This window comes from Rhinatrema bivittatum, chromosome 2 (assembly GCF_901001135.1).
Source record: "Rhinatrema bivittatum chromosome 2, aRhiBiv1.1, whole genome shotgun sequence".
Classification (NCBI taxonomy): domain Eukaryota; kingdom Metazoa; phylum Chordata; class Amphibia; order Gymnophiona; family Rhinatrematidae; genus Rhinatrema; species Rhinatrema bivittatum.
In genome coordinates this window covers 536,687,328-536,705,825 of record NC_042616.1, presented here as the reverse complement: position 1 = coordinate 536,705,825, position 18,498 = coordinate 536,687,328, and positions in this window count along the sequence as shown.

Here is an 18,498-nt window from a genome sequence, read left to right as displayed (position 1 = left end):
CAAATACACTACATCTACCGGTTCACCTTTATCCACATGTTTATTAACCCCTTCAAAAAAATGAAGCAGGTTTGTTAGGTAAGACTTCCCTTGGGTAAATCCATGTTGACTGTGTCCCATTAAATCATGTCTTTCTATATGCTCTACAATTTTGATCTTGAGGATAGTTTCCACTATTTTTCCCGGCACTGAAGTTAGGCTCACTGGTCTATAGTTACCCGGATCACCCCTGACTTTTCCTAGAAGCCTCTCATGAGGAACTTTGTCAAACACCTTCTGAAAATCCAAATATACTACATCTACCAGTTCACCTTTATCTATATGTTTATTAACTCCTTCAAAAAAGTGAAGCAGATATGTGAGGCAAGACCTGCCTTGGGTAAAGCCATGCTGACTTTGTTCCATTAAACCATGTCTTTTGTATATGTTCTGTGATTTTGATATTTAGAACACTTTCCACTATTTTTCCTGGCACTGAAGTCAGGCTAACTGTTCTATAGTTTCCCGGATCACCCCTAGAGCCCTTTTTAAATATGGGGGTTACATTAGCCACTCTCCAGTCTTCAAGTACAATGGATGGTTTTAATGATAGGTCTGAAATTTCAGTTATTTAGTTCCTTCAGAAGCCAGGGGTGTATACCATCCAGTCCAGGTGATTTACTACTCTTCAGTTTGACAATCAGGCCTACCACATCTTCTAGGTTCACCGTGATTTGGTTCAGTCCATCTGAATCATTACCCATGAAAACATTTGTCCAGTATGGGTATCTTCCCAACATCCTCTTTAGTAAACACCGAAGCAAAGAAATTGTTTAATCTTTCCATGATGGCTTTATCTTCTCTAAGTACACCTGTAACCCCTCAATCATCTTATGATCCAACTGACTCTCATCTTATCAAAGTTTCCCTTTTGAAAGTTTAGCATGAGAGGAGCACGAAAGGGAGCACTGAGAGGAGAAGATCACTTTGCTGGTGGCTGAAAGGAATCAGTAAGTTTTTGCTTGGGAAATTTTCTTTTTTAAAAGTTGGAGCACTGAGAGGAGAGGATCACCTTGCTGGTACCTGAAAGGAATCAGTAAGTTTTTGCTTGGGAAATTTTCTTTGTGAATATTATTTAGTGAGTTTGTGCTTTTAATAGTCAGTAAGGCAGGGAATAAACTGAAGTTAGACTGTTTGTATTTTTAGTCAGTCAGTAAGGCAGCTAATAAGCAGTAGTTAGTGTGTTTATTTTTAATAGTCTGTAAGGCAGCAGATATTAGAGTGTTAGGGGTGTACATTCATTTGCAATGTATTGGCAATCCACAACATATAGGGCCATATTTGTTGTATTCGTTGCGTCATGAAACGTATCGCAATTTTCCACGAATACAATGAATCTTCACCAAATTATTTGGCTGCCTAAAGGAGCGAATTTAAACAAAACCCCCACCCTTATGACCCCCCAAGACTTGCCAAAACTCCCTGGTGGTCCAGTGGGGGTCCGGGAGCCATCTACTGCACTCACGCTGTCAGCTGCCGGTATTCAAAATGGTGCCGATAGCCTTTGTCCTTACTATGTCACAGGGGCTACCGGTGCCATTGGTAAGCCCCTGTCACATGGTAGGAGCAATGGACGGCCGGCGCCATCTTGTGCCGGCGCCAATCCATGTCCATATTATCCTTATAGGAAAATAGTCTGTGCACCCTATATGTAGGTGCTGTGAAATATGAGCTGCAATTACCCTTTCCCCCCCGCCAAAAATAATACTCTGTAAAGTCGCAAATTTATTATTTGCAGGTTTACATATAATTACCATCTCTTGATAATGAAGCTTCTTATACATTGTTAGCAGGTTATTGCATTATTGTGACTGTGCCAAGATAGTTATTGAACAGTTCTGAATAAAATACCTTACATATCCATTATGATTTACATACTGTAAGATACATTTGAAATATAATGGCTAGCTAACTTGCAGCTCTAAAAGGACAAAACTAATTATCTTTTGATTTCATAACACATAATATACACAGTTCAATAGTGAACACACACACAGCATAATTACAGAAACGTCGTGCCTTGTAAAATAAATTAATACTGCTAGTTTCTGGCAGGAACGGTATTCATCTAGCAGTGAACTGAAGTAAGCCAAGTTTTGAAATGAAATAGGCAACCAGCCATATAGCCCTCAAGGGAAGCACTAAAATAATGAAGTGTGAAGAAGGTCAACCTAAGTATTGCCTCTTATCCCAATAGTTACCAAGTGGATCTAGACTCTTCCAAATGGGGCAGGGGGAGCAGTGAGTGGTTGAGAAGAAAAATGGGGGTGAGATGTTGCCTCCACCTCATTGCTGCTTCTACCCCCCTCCCTTCACTTACATCCTCATTCTCTCACCTCTGCCAACCCTCACCCTTCCTGATCCTCTATTCTTAATTATTCCCCTTCCTATCATGATCCTTGATCCTCTCTTCTTATTTCTGATGCACCCAGCATAATCCCATCCCCTCAATCTCAGGTTCTTTCTTTCAAGACCTCCCACCATGATCACCTATCCTGCATGCTCTTCTGTCTTGTAGCCCTCTCTGATGTAATCCCTAGTCCTATCTACTGCCCCCCTGGCCGGCCAGTATAATCATCACCTTCTTTTCTCCTTTCTCTCCCCTACAGTCCCAGCATGGGATTCTGTCATTGTTCTTTGGTTCTCTCTCTCCTTTTTCTCCCTTGTTCCCCCCTCCCCCACACACAGTGTGTTTTATTATTCTTTCTCCCTCCCTTAACCCATCCCCCAGTCTGATCCCCTGTCATCACATCCCCTGCTGATCCCAGTTGATCAGTGTTCTTCGTGCCCTACGCTGATGGTTTCCTGCCTCATGCTCTTGCAGTCTTCTCTGATTTATAAATCATGAGAATTATGCCAGAATAGCGTGAAATCTACTATGAACCCTTCATGGTTCATATAGCAGGACAGGACTGCAAACATCTGACACTTGCTGATATCACCAATCAGCAGTAGGAGTAACAGCATCACCTGTGAGAGAGCAGCAAGAATGATGTGTGTGTATGTGTGCAGAGGGTAATCCACATTTGGGGGGGGGGGGGGGTATACCTTTAAGCTCCTCCCAGTGCTGCCCCTGTTAGTTACTAAAGAGATTTCTTTTTCATGCATGTGAAATGCCATAAGTCAGGATCAAATAAGGCAGTGATTTGTGCGACGTTGGTTGTATTGTGTGAGTTATGGCTGGTTTCCGCAGCAAATGAGCAAAAATTGTGTTTCCTAAAAATATCCAGTTGAGACACATGACCCATACACAGAAACACAGCGTCTTATTGATACAGCTAAATGTGACCTTTTAGAAGGCAAGCAGATGCATAAATGAGCTAATCTTAAAGAAGAAGGCCAGGAGAGATGTTGACTTCCCAAGAAAACACAAACCAAATGAAAATGTCATGAATGTGAGACCTTGGGTTGTGATGTGGTCGACGCAGCCTCGCAGGCATACTTACCTCACTCATTCCGACAGCTGGTGGACTCGCTCTTGCAAGGCCTGGAACTGGGCTTTACCTATACCAGCCCCGTTCCCCGCTGGTTGAGCCTTTGGGTTCCAGGTGCCGGCAGGGCTTAGGCAAAAGTCCTGCAGGAAGCAGTTGTAAGAAGTTAAGACATGGGAAGGGGTCAGGGATGACAGCAAGCAATCAGTATTCAGGTCCAGGCTAAGATTGGGGCAGGAGGCAAGCAATCAGTATACGGGTTCCAGGCAAATGTTGGGGCAGGCAGGACCGTGCTCCGAGTATCTGGAACACTTGACGCACAAGTTGACAGTGTAAAGGCAGGTTCTGGGAGTAGACTAACACTTCGTTGAGGTAACCAATTACGCAGGAGGTTCGAAGATCCTTTAACACCTGATTTGTACGGTGTTGGGACACCGGCGGAGCGTTACTTAAGTCCAATTTTGTGAAAATTTTCGCTCCCTGGAGCCTATTGAGGAGCTCGGGGAATAGCGGGAGAGGGTCCGGATCCCGCTTACTAAAGAAACTCAAAGCTCGGTAGTCTAGGCACGGTGTCGGGGACCCGTCTTGCTCGCTAACCATGAAGGAGCCTGCCCCTACAGGCAACTCGGGCGGATGATGCTGCGGAAGGATCTCCACCTTGGTTTGGGAAGAGGCATCCGTAACTTCCTCAGGAGGTGCAGGAAAACCTAAGGCAGAGTGCATCAACGGAAGGGTAGGACTCTTAAACACTTTCATACAGTTAGCTAGGCAAAAAGGACTCCATTTGACAATCTGTAGCGTATCCCACTGAATCGTGGGCAAGTGTTTCTGTAGCCACGGCAACCCTAACACCACAGGGTGGACAGCCTTCTCCAATACTAGGAAAGCTATCTCCTCTGAATGGATTGCCCCAGTGCAGACCGTAATGGGTGCCATGGACATCTGGACAGGTCCAGGAAGGAGCTTCCCCTGGATAGAGGTGATTCGTAATGGGACCTCCCGTCTATGTGTAGGAATCTGCAACTGGGAGACTAAGTATTGCAGGATGAAATTACCTCCGGCTCCGGAATCCAGGAACGCCATTGTCTCAAAGGAGCCTCCAGGATATTCCAGGGTAATAGGAACAGTAAATTGAGGAGCTGTTGCACAGCCTAAGAGGAGCTCCTTCCATCCTCCCAGGCTCTGGCTTTTTTCCTCACGCTCCTGGCAGCGTGCCAGGAAGTGACCCTTCTGACCACAATATAAACACAACTTCAATGAATGGCGACATTGCCTTTCTTCAGCAGAAAGCGGAGCCCATCCCAGCTGCACGGGTTCGCAGATGGGAGTGTCTGGACAAGAAATCTTAGGAGAGGGTGCAGGTCTTGGCCCGCGAGCTGAACTATAGCGAGAGGAGCGCTGCTCCTTGGCCCGTTGCTGTAGACGGTGGTCAATACAAGCAGCCATCTCAATCAAGGCGTTGAGGTCTTCCGGCAGAACTCAAGCCACAATCTCATCCTTTATGCATCCGGAGAGACCTTCCAGGAAGATGGCCTTAAGACTACCATTTTGCCAACCTACTTCCTGGGCTAAAGTCCGAAACTCCATTGCATAATCTGCCAAGGAGCGAGCCCCCTGACGAAGTTGCAGCAGATCAGACGTAGCTGTAGCTACTCGGGCGGGCTCATCAAAGGCCTGGTGAAAGTTCGTGATGAACTGCTGTAAATCCGTTAGCGAAGAATCATGGTTTTCCCAAAGGGGAGAAGCCCATATCAAGGCTTTCCCATCGAGCAAGGACAGAATATATGCCACTTTCACTGCATCCGAGGGAAACTGCCGAGCAACAAGGAGAACCATACAAAACATTGGTTCAGGAAGCCGCGGCAGGTCCTTAAATCACCAGCGTAGCGGGAGGGTGCCGGCAGCTGGGTCACTGACGTGTCTTGGCCCTCGGGTGCTGGTTCTGGGGCTGACGAGGCCCTGGCATCCAATTGGGCCGACAACTCCCTTACCGAACCAGTAAGCACCTCGAGGCATTGTTGTTGATACCGCAGCTGCTGGGCCAACCCTGGCAGGTCCAAGGGAACAGGCGCATCTGCCGAGTCCAGGGCCTTGCATTCTGTTGTGGGAGTAAGAATATAAGAACATAAGAAAATGCCATTTTCTGGGTCAGATCAAGGGTCCATCAAGCCCAGCATCCTGTTTCCAACAGTGGCCAATCCAGGCCATAAGAACCTGGAAAGGACCCAAAAACTAAGTCTATTCCATGTTACCATTGCTAATGGCAGTGGCTATTCTCTAAATGAACATAATAGCAGGTAATGGACTTCTCCTCCAAGAACTTATCCAATCCTTTTTTAAACACAGCTATACTAACTGCACTAACCACATTCTCTGGCAACAAATTCCAGAGTTTAATTGTGCGTTGAGTAAAAAAGAACTTTCTCCAATTAGTTTTAAATGTGCCCCATGCTAACTTCATGGAGTGCCCCCTAGTCTTTCTATTATCCGAAAGAATAAATAACCGATTCACATCTACCCGTTCTAGACCTCTCATAATTTTAAACATCTCTATCATATCCCCCCTCAGCCGTCTCTTCTCCAAGCTGAAAAGTCCTAACCTCTTTAGTCTTTCCTCATAGGGGAGCTGTTCCATTCCCCTTATCATTTTGGTAGCCCTTCTCTGTATCTTCTCCATCGCAATTATTTCTTTTTTGAGATGCGGCGACCAGAATTGTACACAGTATTCAAGATGCCTTCTCACCATGGAGCGATACAGAGGCATTATGACATTTTCCGTTTTATTCACCATTCCCTTTCTAATAATTCCCAACATTCTGTTTGTTTTTTTGACTGCCGCAGGACACTGAACCGATGATTTCAATGTGTTATCCGCTATGACGCCTAGATCTCTTTCTTGGGTTGTAGTACCTAATATGGAACCCAACATTGTGTAATTATAGCATGGGTTATTTTTCCCTATATGCATCACCTTGCACTTATCCACATTAAATTTCATCTGCCATTTGGATGCCCAATTTTCCAGTCTCACAAGGACTTCCTGCAATTTATCACAATCTGCTTGTGATTTAACTACTCTGAACTACTCTCAGTTTAGTGGACCCTTGGGCCGACCTGCTGGAGACTGGGAATAGATAGTCATTGTCTCTAATGAATAGCAGGTCGGGAGGCAACTGTTCAGGCGGGACGTAGATGCTCTTCACCCTGGAAGCTGGTACTCCCCCGGGAGGAGTCCATAGGAGCCCAACCACTGGGACATAGGTGGCATCACCCTTGGAAGACGAAGCCCCCCTGGGAGGAGCCTGTAGGGGCCTAGCCGCTGGGACTCAGGCGGGTTGTGGATCAGGACAGGTAACTGGAACCAGACTAGGACAGTAGCAATACTGTAACTGGGTTCGGGTTCTGGAACCAGGCAGGAACTATAGCAGGTCTCGGACACTGGAACCAGGCAGGAACTGTGGCAAGTCTCGGGTACTGGAACCAGGCAGGAACCGTAGCAAGACTCGGGTACTGGAACCAGGCTGGCTCTGTAGGTGGCAAGCCGGAACCAAACAGGCACTGTAGGTGACAAGCAGGAACCAAGCTGGCACTGTAGCTGATGAGCAGGGACCAAGCAGGCTCTGTGGCTGGCAAGCAGGAACCTAGCTGGCACTGTAGCTGACGAGCAGGGATCAAGCAGGCTCTGTGGCTGGTGAGCAGGAACCAAGCTGGCACTGTAGCTGATGAGCAGGGACCAAGCAGGCTCTGTGGCTGGTGAGCAGGAACCAAGCTGGCACTGTTGCTGACAAGCAGGGACCAATCAGGCTCTGTGGCTGGCGAGCAGGAACCATGCTGATACTGTAGCAGGTAACTGGAACCAAGCAGGTGCTGTAGCAGGCAGGCAGGAACCAAGCAGGTACTGTAGCAGGAACGGAGCGACGAAGCCAAGCGAGTCACTCCGGGGCATAGTGCAACAGGAAACCGGGAAGCTAACCCATTGCAAGGTGAGGACTGGATGGCCGTGGCCGGCTTATCAAGGCCGCAGCGTCTGACGTCAGGAACTGGGCGGAGTCACCACTGGCGAGAACCAGGCTAGAAAGGCGCCCAAGTGGCACGCACGCGCGCCTAGGTGCAGGGCATCCTCAGGCACCTTCGCGGTGGTGCAGCCCCAACGGGGATGCCGCCAAACAGACCGCAAGCCAGGGCTCTGGAGGTGGGAGCAGATCCTGGAACAAGAAGGTAAGGACCTGGCCGTGGTGCTCGCGAGCAGGACCGCAACAATTATAATTTACATGAACAAGCTGCATGGAACCATGAAACTCACATTACCCAAAAACAAGCATAAAGCTATGATTTCTAAGGGGATAGTATCAGTTTATCAATGTGAAGTAAAATCTGCAATCTTTTGCCCATAATGGGCTTCAAACTGTAGTCATAAATTGCTTTGGATGTTGTAATAATTTACAATCACGTCTTATTACAAAAACCTTCTTAAAATGTTGCTTTTATGATCTATGCAAAAAAACCCTTCCCAAAGCAAAGAGGTGAGAGTGGAAAATGAACACTATATTTACATGATCCACCTCATCAATTATTCCGGTAGCAGTAAGTTAGACCATCATAATAGGCTTCATCAGGAAAATGTAATCAAACACTTTAACTGTCTTCAGCCTTATATATAATCATTGGTCTGTCAAACTGTCCCACTTTTTTAATATTATGCAATTTAATAATGTAATATAGACTAAATACTGATTTCTCAAATCAAATAATAGTCCAACAACTTATCTTGTATAGTATCACTGATGGTGGAAAACACCAATAGACACCGCAGGATGATTAATCCAAAAAAATGCCCAGCTTTTCTCAGTCTGACACGAGATCGTGTTTCTTCATCAGGGTGCAATCTTCAAGTGCAGGTCTAAAAACAAAATACTATAATCAATCTTTTACTTTTAAAGAAATTTAAAAAGTTACCATCGCAAGGAAGCTCACTCGCATAGTGGCTCTAAACCGAAAGTGATGCCAAACATTTTCCTTCAAAGAGACTGTTCATTTTTTAAAAGTTCCAACATGTCAATCAACCGACGTCATGCAATACCAAACGGAGACTCTTTAAAAACTAATGGCATATCACATCACAATAACGAGTACCAATCAATCTCATTATTGAGACCATCAGGTTGTACAGTATTAAGGTGGAAGATCCAAAACTGTTCCCTGTAATTTAGCTGGTATGTTGGAGCCTCACCTCGTACATTGCCACACACTTGTTCAAACACACTACTCTTGAGCTCTGTAAACTGATGAGAATAATCAACTCAATGTTGAACCTGAGGGGCCTGCAACTTTTGAGTAGATATACAACTACGATGTTCAATTATGTGTTTGTGAACAGAATATGAATTCCTTTCAATATATATTTTTGCCACAAGGACAAATAACCATGTATACAACATTAGAAGTCATACAATCAGTATGATGCCATGTGTAGTATAATTTTCCTGTGACTTCATCACGCCAGGTAGGACCAGCGATAGGCTGTCCACAAATCGAACAGCCACTGCACCCCCAGTGACCCTTCTGGATAGAATCTTCTTGAATACTTTCTGTTTCAGTATCAGATAGCCAAAAATATACCACATAATGATGTACATTTTTCCCACATCTGTAGTCTATCAAAGGATTACTCAAAAAATTAGTGCGTAGCTGTAAGAGTGGCCATTATTAATAAATCAACGAGGCTACAGCAGATGCTGTTGCCATGTATTTTAATGCACACACTAAATTCTCATGTGATCCAAGAGGAGCCATTGTCTTTCAGCATGAAGGGACCTCTTGAACGCTCACTTGATAATCTTGAATGGATACCCGTGATTCAATAATCTTCTGAACAAAAAGTCAGATTGTTGTACAAAATCTCGGGAAGAAGAGCAAATCTGCTTGAGCCTTAAAAACTGGACCATAGGCAGATTTTTCTTTAAATGGTATGGATGAAAGCTGGTGAAATGTAACAGAGTATTTCTGTCTCTGGTCTTCCAAACTATAGTGGTACTCAGGGTGGTTCCATTCTTGAATATAGTGATATCTAAATAGCTGATAGACTGAAAATGATAAGTCATGGAAAACTCTAAATTAGAATCTAAAGAAGTCATCCAAACCATAAAGGATTCTAACTTTGTGACATCTGATCACCTGATGATGCCTATTATGATGGTTTAACTTATTGCTACCGGAATAATCGATGAGGTGGATTACTTAAATATAGCTTTTATGATATATACAGGGATGGTAAATTTCAAACTAGCTCATGGGTGCACTTTGGCAAATGTGCATTCACGTGCACCCAGATATGCAGCCATTTTATAACTTGCATGCACATACGCGCACATTATAAAATAGCCTGACAACACACATATATGAGCCCAGATTCAAGTGGGCACGTGCCTAGACACATAAATTCAATTCTTCTGTGTAAATCAGGGTATTTTATAATGAACGTGCGACCACATCATTGCCATTTGCACCAATTTGTCCACCAGTTCACTCAGTTAAGAGCTAGATCCTCCAAATACCCTTCTTTGATAGCCTGCACTCCCTTCAGTTACCCTAGATCATTTAAACCCAGCAGAAATAAATGGTTCTAATTTTTTTAAAACTTACACCTTCTCCCTAGCAGAAGTAAACTTACATGGTAGTGGCGCGAAAATATTTATGTGCATGTCTCTTGACCATGTCCTGAAATGCCCATTCCTTGCTCAGACCATGCCCACACATGCCTCTTTTTGAAATCAAGTGGGAGCTATGCACACATTTGGGCAGCTTTTAATATTTGTCAGCACATGTAAGCCAGACTTGTGAAGCGCATCCCCCTAATTTACGCTCAGTCCAGGCTTTAAAAATTCATCTTATTATTTCTACAAGACTATATTTATTTATTTATTTGCTTTTATATACCAACATTCGATCGAGATATCACATCGGTTTACATATAACTGAAAGAATAAGGCAAGATCTGCTTATTTTACATTGTAACACGGTAACATGGTAACTTGTATAAAATAAACATTGTAACCTGGTAACTTGTATAAAATAAAAGAGAGAATAGTATATATTAAAACATTATAACATTATAACTTGGGAAGATAAGTTATAAATTACGATCTGGGGTAGTGGGAAGGATTTTGGGTTTTGGAGAGGATAATTTGTGTGGAGGCTTTGGTGGGAAATAAATAGAACGTAGCTAGGAGGGGGAGGAGGGAGAAGGAGGAGAGGGGGTGGGAAAGAGCGATAAAATGTGGGGTCTGATGGTGAGTTTCGGGTGGGGGACGGCAGATAGGGTTTCGTTTTCGAGGTGGCGATGAGCCCGAGGCAGCGATGAGCCACTTAGCCTGAGGGGGGAGGGGCTAAGTGTCTGGTGTGAAAGCTTTTCTGAAGAGCCAGGTTTTGAGTTGTTTTTTGAATACTTGTGTGGAAGGTTCATTTCGGAGTAGGGGTGGGAGGGAGTTCCAGAGTGTGGGGCCCGCCACTGATATGGCTCGTTTGCAGGTCGAGGTGAGGTGTGCTGTTTTGGAGTTGGGAATGGTGAGAAGGCCAGAGTCTGAGGATCTGAGATTTCTCTGTGTGGAGTATGGGCGTAATGCAGTGTTTAACCAGTTCATCTTGTTGTTATTTATTTTTTGTGGATGAGGGTGAGGGTTTTGTATTGAATTCTTTGGCTGATGGGAAGCCAGTGAAGTTCTTTTAGTGTGGGTGTGATATGGTTGCATTTTTTAATATTTGTGATGGACCTGGCGGCGGCATTTTGTATTATCTGGAGAAGTCTGATGGTGGTTTCGGGGAGGCCAAGGAGTATGGTGTTGCAGTAGTTGAGTTTTGAAAAAATTATAGTTTGCAGTACTGTTCGATAGTCCTGAGCGTGAAGAAGGGGTTTGAGCTTTTTTAGTGTTTGCAGCTTGAAAAATCCATCTTTGATCATGTTGGAGATGTGGAGCTTGAAGTTTAGATCATTGTCAATAGTCTCTCCCAGATTTTTTGTGGATGTTGTAAGTTGTACCCCGATGTTTTTAGAGGTGTTGATGTTGAGAGGGGCTGTCATTGGAGGAATGAAGTATTTCAGTCTTGTTTTGGTTGAGGCAGAGTGATAATTGTGATAGCAGATGAGTTATTTTCATACTGAGTTGGTTCCATCTGTCTAGGGTGTGTTCGATGGTTTTGTTTATGGGGAGTAATGATTGTATGTCATTTGCATATACAAAATAAGTTAGGTGTGCTTCTGAGAGGAATTTGCAGAGTGGGAGGAGGTAAATGTTGAATAGGGTGGAGGATAGGGAAGATCCTTGTGGGACACCTTGTGTAAGTGGTATTTGGGAAGATTCTGATGTGTTTAGCTTTACTTTGTAGGATCTGTTTGTGAGGTAAGATTCAAAGATTGTGGTGTCTCGAAGTCCAATTTCTTTGAGTCTAATGAGGAGTGTTCTGTGGTTGATGGTGTCAAAGGCGGTGGAATTGTCGAGGAGTATCAGTAGGTATGATTGGCCATGGTCGAGTCCTCTGAGGATGGTATCGGTGAGTGTAAGCAGGAGGGTTTCTATGCTGAAAAGTTTTCTGAAGCCATGCTGTGCAGGTTGTAGGCTGTTATGGGTTTCAAGGTGTTCCGTGAGTTGATTGACCGTTTTTTTCAAGTATTTTCGCTATGAACGGAAGGTTGGATACTGGTCTGTAGTTAGCTGGATTGGATTTATCGAGTTGGGGTTTTTTGATGATTGGTTTGACTATGGCGTTTTTGAGTTTGTCAGGGAATATTCCTTGCTCGAGTGATAGGTTGATGTCGTCGGTGATGGGTTTGGTGATAGTCTTGCTAATGAGTTTTAGTGTTTTGATGGGGATGGGGTCTAAGGGGTGGGAGGCAGGGTTGGTTTTTCTGTTGATGGGTTCTATTTCTGTCGAAGCCACAGGGGTGAATTGTGACCACGTGGAGTTGAGTGGGAAAATTTCTGTTGCATCAGTGTGGATTTGTGGAATCTTGTCAATGATGGTGTTGACCTTGTCTCTGAAGAAGTGTGCTAGTTTTTCGTTGGAGATGGTGGGGGAGTCCAGGGTTGAGTCATTCTGGGTTGGGTTGGTGAGGTCTTTGATGCAGGAGAATAGGGTCCTGAGGTTGAATTGGTATTCATGTATCTTTGTAGTATAGAAGTTTCGCTTTGCTGTGTTGAGATCCATTGCATATTTGTGGAGTAGTGTTCTGTGTCTATGTGGAAATTGAAATCCCCCGGTATAATGGCTGGCTCTTGTATATTGATGTGAGTAGTTATGGTTTCGATTAAGGAGGAAAGGTTGTGTTGGAGGAGTCCAGGGGGTGCATAGAGGAGGAGTATTTGGAGGTTTTTAGATTTGAATAAGTTGGTCTCAAAAGGGGAGGGGGGGGAAGATTTAGTGTGTGTGATGAGAATTTGTGCTTTTTGTGCACTAGGAATAGTAGGCCACCTCCTTTTCTTTTGGGTCTGGGGATGGGGAATATGTTGCAGGTGTTTCTGGGCAATTGATTCAGTAGTACAGTGTCGGTGCTTTTCAGCCAGGATTCTGTGATGCAGAATATGTCAGGAAGGGAGTCGATGAGCAGGTCATGTATGATGGGGATTTTTTTGGTGATTGATTGGGCGTTGATGAGGAAAAGGGTGAGTATGGTGAGTGCAGACCTGAGGATGTTAGGGTTGAACGGAATGTTGGTGAGGTGTCTGGTGGGGATGGTTTTTTGGGTGGTAGGGTGGTGGTTGATGTGGTGGGGGAGTTTGGGAATGTAGCATGGTGTAGTCATTGCGGATGAATGAGGTGGGCGAGGAGCAACAACTTTTTCAGTGCCAGAGGTTTACAGTGGGAGTTGCGAAGGAAGTGATGTTCCCGGTGTGTGTGGTCCTCTGGATTTGCGTGTCTCGGAAGGGTTGTAATCTTTGGGTCTGGCTCGGGTTTGGACCCTGCTGGGTCTCCGGTGCCGAAGGCAACGATCCAGGTGTGAGTGTGTGGTGCAAGGTGGAATGGAATAAGTTCGTCGGTCTGGTGTAGAATATTGAAGATAGAGATTGGCAGTGTGAGACTGTTGAAGGCCCGAAGGTGAGGAGGTGGTGGAGTAGGGGGACTCTAAGATTCTTTATTTTCTGTGGTGGAAGGAAGGTGCGCACGAAGGTGTGCACTAGGGGCAGGCCCCTTAGGTCGCGCATCTTCGGCACGCAATGCCTGGCGCACGGCGCCGGGGCTGCAGGCTTGAATTTAAAGGAGTCTGAGCCTGCAGGAAGTGACGCCGGCTGGAAATATATCTCAAGAAAAGATTCTTAATCAAAAATTAAGAAAAGACTTATGAAAACTTATCTTATAACTGGCAATGAAAAGCCTGGGAAGAGATGCCAAAACAGCTGCTTCCAAAAAGATCTTGACATTGCCGATGTTTCGGCTCCTCTGTACCTGCATCAGAGGATCTTTATGCACTACATTAACAAATCTCTTTGTTAATTCTCTAACCATTGAGAGTCTCTCAACAAACATTAAACAAATAGTCATACCTTACTTGCAGGTACTATCTCTAACAGACCAAACTCAAAAAATGGCATTCCTGCATGGAAAAATGCCTTTGAATTGAAAGGGACAAGTCACATGGATCACATCACCCAATCATTGTGTCAACCTAAATGTAGCCAATCATTTTTATTTGGAGAAAAGATTCTTAATCAAAAATACCATCTTTGTGTATTCAAATTTAGCTGAGAGTAGCAGCGTGAGCAGGTCTTGAGTCTGTGGTTTGGGTTTGAGAATTCTGTAGAATTCCGGAAGCTTTGGTGGCTAGCTATCCATGACCAGCCTCTATGATGTGTAGGATGTGCAGTGGGACAGGGTGGTCCGTGACCAACCCATTGGGTTCACTCGTTTCGGTGAACTCTGTAGGGCCCCTGAGGAACAGTGCCCATCTGTCTTTGTTCAAGTCATCCCAGTTCTTCCTGTCTCATCTGGATTTCCCATGGTCCGTAAGAGATATCCTTGCCTCGGATTGTTCTGATGCCCTGAGCCTCCATCCACTCTAATTTCAGCTGCCCTCTATGGGTGAGCTTCCTTCTGCTCACTTTTCTGGATGTCCTGATGTCTTTCGTTACTGTTGTCGATGCCTTGTGTTCTACTCCTGAGTTCTGAAGTCTTCGTCTCAGCCTTCAAGTTTCAGTCCTTGTCCGACCTCATCTCCTGTCCAGCCTGCCACCTCTGTCACTACCCAGCGGCAAGTCCGAAAGGGTGTGAAGTAGTTGGTTGGTCTCACTAGGCAGGCAGCTCAGCAGGGGCCTGATAGTCTCCAACCCTAGACGAGGTCCATCTTACCGCAAAGGGGCACACATCTTACCCCCTAGCGCTCCCAGCCAGCGGAGCATAACAGTTTGCGAAGGCCATGTGTCCGGTGGGACTGTCCTTGTTCCGGGTGTCTTCTTGGACTTGCATCTGATTTCCAGAAAAATTGTTTTTGGTACTTCCTTTACAACCTGCTGGAGGCACCAGCAGTCTGAATCCTACGACCTGCAGGAGGCGCCTGCATCCAGACCTTTTCATTCCCTGCCAATTCCAGGTTGGGGGTTCCACGACCTGCAGGAGGTGCCTGCACCCCACCTGATGATTGCTACTTCAGCCTGATCCCACCCTGGATTCCCTCCCTGGTCTTCCTTGTTTGTTCCTTGTTCTCGTGCTTGGTTCCTTGCTTCCATGTTTCCTTGTTTCTCTGCTTGTTCTTTGTGTGCTGCTCCGCTTGTTTGTCTTGTTTTCCTGTTGTGTTACTTGTTTGTGTTGTTTTGTTTTCTTGTCGCTTGTTTGTGCTGTTTTGTTTCTTTCTCACTTGTTTGTGCTGTTTTTGTTTCCTTGTCGCTTGTTTGTGCTGTTTTGTTTGCTTGTTGGTTTTTGTTTTGCTTTTTGGGGCTTTTTGCCTTTTTGTGTCTTGCGATGAGCCGCTCCTTTGGACTGCCAAGAGCTCATGTTTTTCTGGGTTCATACGACCTGCAGGAGGCACCTGCACCCATGGATGTTCAGCTCCAAATGCCTTATCTGTTTTTGACCACCGAAGGCGGGAGGGGACCCCTTGAGAGGGGGTTACTGTTGTGATTCTGCCCTCATGGGCAGCCTCTTACCTTCTCTCTGCCTGCCCTGCAGTACTGAGGCCACAGTCCCCGGTCTTCCTTGCGGCTGGAGCTGCTCCTCAGTCTGCCCTCTGCGGCTTGAGAGCTGCTGACAATGCTGGGCCTGTTCCTCGGCCCTGCCCTGCTCTTCAGCATTAGCAGCAGCATGGCCGATGTCCATGGTTCTGCTTCCTGTTTCCTGCTTCCTTCCTAGGGGGCAAGGCCGTGTCTTCTTTGGTGATTTAAAGGGCCAACATAGGAGTGGCCCACTGATGACCTCACATCCTGGAAAATCCCTTTTCTGCCTATATAAAAGTCTTGGATTCATTCATGCCTTGTCTTTGCAACATGATAGTCTTCTGAGGAGTTTTTCCTTCCTCTTGGACTCTATGTTCCTGCTCTTGCTGGGTGTTCCAGGTTTTCAAGGGATCCCTCTTCATTTTGTCTCTGCTGTTCTTGATCTCCGTCTCTGATGTCCTGATGTTTACGAGTCCTCTGCCTTTGATGTCCTGATGTTCCCGACATCCTCTGTCTCTGCCATCCTGATGTTCCGGAAGGCCTGATGTCCTAGATGGCTAGAGGCCCTTACATTCCTGATCTTCCTGATGTCTGTTCCTGTGATGTTCCAGCTCCTCGAGTTCTCCAGATGTCCACCCCGAGGGTTAATCTGTTTCGTCCGGTTCCTGTTCTCGGACATTGGAGCCTCGGTTAGTTGGATTCCTTTCCTGAGCCTGCCCCTCTCCCGCGTGGTCCATGACCAGCCTCTAGGGTGTGTAGGGCGCACAGTGGGACAGGGTGGTCCATGACCAGCCCATTGGGTTCACCCGTGTCAGTGGGCTGTGTAGGGCACCCTGAGGAACAGTGCCCATCTGTCTTCATTCAAGTCATCCTAGTTCCTCCTGTCTCATCTGGATTTCCCAAGGTCCGTAAGAGATATCCTTGCCTCAGACATTTCTGATGCCCTGAGCCTCCATCCACTCAAGTTCCAGATGCCCTCTATGGGTGAGATTCCATCTGATCGCCTTTCCGGATGTCCTGACATCTTTCATTCCTGTTGTCAATGCCTTGTGTTCTACTCCTGAGTCCTGTAGTCTTCGTCTCAGCCTTCAAACTTCAGTCCTTGTCCAATCTCGTCTCCTGTCCAGTCTGCCACCTCTGTTGCTACCCAGTGGCAAGTCCGAAAGGGCATGGAGTAGTCTGTGGACCACTCAGAGACCAACCATGTTTGGTTGCTCTCACTAGGCAGGCAGATCGGCAGGGGCCTGGTAGTCCCCAACTCTAGATGAGGTCCATCTTACCGCAAAGGGGCACACATCTTACCCCCTAGCTCTCCCAGCCAGCGGAGCATAATAACAGCAGAGTTGGTTCTCTTTTCCCTACTTCATACACTTTACAAAACCAATAAAAGATTCTGCCTCTCTTACACAGAGAATCTTCCAAAATCTTTGAGTTCTGTAGGTGAGGTGTCCTTAACAGTTTGTTGAACTTGTCATTCTAACTAAACAAATAAAAGAATAATAAAGAGGATCTTACTCTAGGAGGAAGAACAGTGTACCCTGAATCACATGTGCGATCAGATTCTCTTTTCCACACTCATACCTTCGTTACTGCTCACACAATATACTTCTTTTTCTTTGCTGCTTTTCGTCACTGACTTTGATCTAGGTCCAGTTTTACCCTTGGTGTTGTCTGAAAAGTGTCTATCCCTTTACACTTTAATTAAGATGGATTCTTCTCTAGCACAAACCACTGTAATGCCATCATTTTTATTTGGAGTTTGCGCTACATTTTTAGAGCTAGAGTCCATCTCAAGTCAGGGCACACAAGAGCGCAAAAGTTATCAAATGAGTTATTAATTTCGCTTGAAAATATAAGAGGGGATGGCTTTCTCTCGCTTTCTCGGTGTGTCAGCTGATTCCCAGAAGAGTTAGGAATCTTTAGTCCCTCTGACGTCTCCAGTCAGTCATTTCAGGCTTGCATACTTCTCTGAAAAAGCTGTGTAAATACCCGTGTCACATCACAATTTTATCTACAGTTTATGCTAGCCTGAACACTTCTTACCTTGACTGGAATTCCATAGCTAAAACAAACTCATTCACATATCACATTCTTTCTCTCAATGTGTTTCTCACTGTTCTTTCCATCAAAAGTTTATTTTTCACATTTTTTCTGGGCCTTTGAGAAAAATTCAAGAACATCACTCCTGCTGAGTAGAAATCCCAACGTTGCTCTGTCAAAATTCCAAAACGGTCACCTACTCCTCTTGTCTGACAGATTCCTGTTCTGCTGATTTCATAAGAAGAAATATCTCTTTGCACTGACTGAGATTCTAATACATGCACTCATATAAGATTTTTTTTTCTTTTTGCTTCATTGCATCTAGTCAGACAGGTAAAATTTAAGACCCGCGCACATGTACACATGTGTGTGCATTTGCCGTCGTACGCATATGGACACATCATTTTTATAATCATACGTCCGTATATGCACACGTGTTATAAAATTGGCTATCCGCGCATACATGCATGCAAGATTTTATATTGGTGCATGCCTGTGCATGCAAATGCCATTTCGAGCACGTAAGTGGAGGGAATTTTAGTAGGTACGTGCGGCAATGCAATAGGCCTTTCCCCACTTCCTTCCCAGTTTTCCCTAGTAAAGGAGAGGACTTCCTAAACCCCCTAGCTAACTTGCCTAACTTTTACCCTATTAGTCCCGAGCCTTAAAACCCCACTGACTAGTCTCGTTTTTTTTGTTTTATGATTTACACGCCATCGATAGCAGAAGTAAAATTATGCGGTAGGGGACCCCGGCGTGTGCTTTTGTGCCTGTAACTACTTACGCACTGACTTCATCGTGCAGTCCCGGCCTGCCCATGTCCTGCCCACGCCCCGCCCCGCCCATGCCCC